The sequence below is a fragment of the Grammomys surdaster genome, unplaced genomic scaffold, assembly GCF_004785775.1.
Source record: "Grammomys surdaster isolate TR1022 unplaced genomic scaffold, NIH_TR_1.0 125323, whole genome shotgun sequence".
Taxonomy (NCBI): Eukaryota; Metazoa; Chordata; class Mammalia; order Rodentia; family Muridae; genus Grammomys; species Grammomys surdaster.
The window spans coordinates 1,124,897-1,127,841 of record NW_021620200.1 but is presented as its reverse complement, the minus strand read 5'-3'; positions in this window follow the sequence as shown (position 1 = coordinate 1,127,841).

The window sequence follows — 2,945 nt, the reverse complement described above, 5'->3', positions numbered from 1 at the left end:
CAGAAGCCATATTAATGTTATTTTCATGAAATAGATGGTCAGACAGTGTTTGCTAAGTTACATTGACTTGCTTGTCTTTCCTCTTATAATGGGAGCTCCATAAGGGCACATCAAGAACTGACTGGCAGCCCTGGCAGGACTAAACTCCATGCTTAGCGATTAGAAGATGGATCTATCATTGTCCCTAAGGATGAGAGGCTGAGCTGCCTTCAGCATTCTTGATCAGCACAAATGTGAGCCCTCTTACTGCCTGAGGCCTTGGCATCCAGAGCCCAAGTCAGTAAGGAATGCTGCAACATTGTGCACCTTAGCCCAGCCATGTTGCAGGAGGCCAGCAGGTAAAACTGGCAGCAACTCCCCCATCAACATGCTGCCAGCACAGTCCTCTTGCTGTGGTTCTGACCACAGGCTACAGCCTGGACCCTGATCCTACAATAGAAGAAAATCTCTCTCAACAAGATTTTTGGGGCTGCTTTAGTATTGGCGTTGCTAGAAGTGGTGACTGGGACATATCTGGGTTCAATCATGTTCTTGTTAAATGGAGTGGTGGATAATATAGTGCTGGTTTAATCAGGAAAACGGTACTGGCCCCACTGGACATTGTTCTGCTAAAGGCTGTGAACATATGGATATATTTGGTCACCTAGGCCAAAGCTGTGGCACTGCAGTGATGTATCATGTGGTCACTGGGTTAAGGTACAGTTACACCTAAGTCTCAGAGTCCTTCTAAAGTCAACTCTACAGTAACAGAAGGATTTTGTTTTAATGTGTAAAGAAAAGTGTGTGATAGGAACTTAGCTGCAGTGAGGGTCTTGCTTATATTAATTATCCTCTGATGCAGAGCAAATGACACCAAAGCTAATGGCTTAAAACATCTTGTCAACATTTATTATCCTTGGAGTTTCTGAGGCAACGGTTTCTGGGTTGAGAGTTCAGGGTCACTTGGTTGACTGATTTTGGATCAGAGTCTCTCAAGAATTAAGGCTATAAAACACACCTCCAAGATGGGCTTTGTCACACAACAAGCTGGTCTGGATTGACAAGGCCAGTTATTCGTTCAAGTTAAGGACTCAGGACAAATGGACATAAAAGAGATGAGAATGGAGGAGGGGCAGTCAGCCAACACAAAGAGAGCAACACAAGGCAAACTGATGATCTGAGACTTACACAGGAAACAAACTCAAAGCCAAAACAGTAAACAAAAGAATTACTGGCCCAAGAACTAAACTGTGCCTGTTTACTGGACTAGAGCACACACAGATGTGCTTTGTAAATGGCAGTGAGATATGCTAACAGCTAAGTCTGGCATTAATCAAGGGGCCAATGAGAGGTCCCCTCTGAATCCTTCCTTGGCTAGCTGATGTTACAGACTGTCTGTGGACTGAGTCTTATTCTCTCAACAGTGCTATCCTAACTTGGGGGATAACTTGGGGGTTCTGGTGAGGACACAAATGAAGACAGCATGTCAGAATGGCGGCAAGTTTGTATATAGTAAATTTTTACTTTGTTAGGCATTCTCTAGACTCAGGATGCCTAAGAAATGGCTGAAATTCATCTTTGGATAATTGGGGTTAGGACAGAGAACAGAAAATGGACGTGCTGGTTTAATCAGGAAAACAGTACTGATAGGATTCAGGAGTGCTTATGGAGCTGGCCATACTGGCACATTAGGGACTCAGTACGGGAGCTGTCTTCATCTTTCTATAGCTCTCTTGCCTCTGTTTCTCTCTTTGTTCTCCCCTCCCACCTCTTCCTTCTCCTTCTTAGTCTTGTTGAGATAAGGTCTCACTTTGAAGCTATATTAATCGCTTTCTGTGACTGGGATAACCCTGACCAATACAAAACCCACCAGCAAAAGCAACTAACAGAAGAAAGAATTTATCTGAGTTCCAGCTTACAGGAGAATCCATGATGGCAGAGAGGCATAGCAGCAGACAGGAATAGAGACAGTAGCAGAAAGCTGAGGCATTATATCTTTATTCACTTGTAGGAAGCGGAATAAACTGGAAGTGAGAAGTGGCTATAAACTCTCAAAGTGAGCCAAAGCTCCTAGTGATGTACTTCCTCCAACAAAGCTCCCCATCCTTCATAAAGGTTTCATAACTTCACCAAACAACACCGTTCCCTGAGAAGTATTTATTATTCAGACCACCACAGTAGCCTAGGCTGGCCTCAAACTCATGATCTTCTGGGGTTCCAGGTTCTGCTTCTTTCCTTGGGGTGTCCAGGCACTGTAGTATATAGGTAGGGAAGGATGGAGCAAAGTCCAGAACAGATGGGTCAGCAAGATCCTGTTCTGTCAGTGAATACAGAGGGGATAGAGGGGGCAGAGAGCATGTTCTCCAAAGATTTCAGTGTTAACAGCTCTTGTAGAGGACATTCAATGAACTAGCTCTCTTAGACAGTATTCAATGAAACAGTTGTGCACATACAGTTTGTTTGGGGTGAATTAAGGGACACACACACATATACATTATATATATATACATATATATATATGTATATATATATACACACACACACACACACATATATATATATACATATACATAATCTTTAACTAAGGAATATCACATAGTACTTGGTGAAATGAGCTATCCCGAGAACCTTAAGCCTCAGCCAGAAACTTAAGCCTCAGCCAAAGAAATTTCACCCTAAGAACACCTTCCCACTCCAATATTCATATATTTTCTGTGTAAGCTTTATTCACATGCAGTGGGGGACCTTGAATTTTAGCCTAGAAAAGTGGGTTTTGTCCTATTGGCTAGGTACAGGATGGAATGGTATTTTAGAAAAGCAAATAATCCATAAGAAACTAGATTCTAGCATGCTTTCTCCAGGCTCTGATTAGATTTTCAAAGCACAGTTAGGTGACTCCCACTAGGTATGTAAATTCAATATCTGTGGTGCTCTTTGAGGTCCGTGGTGGGCAGGATTTGATGATC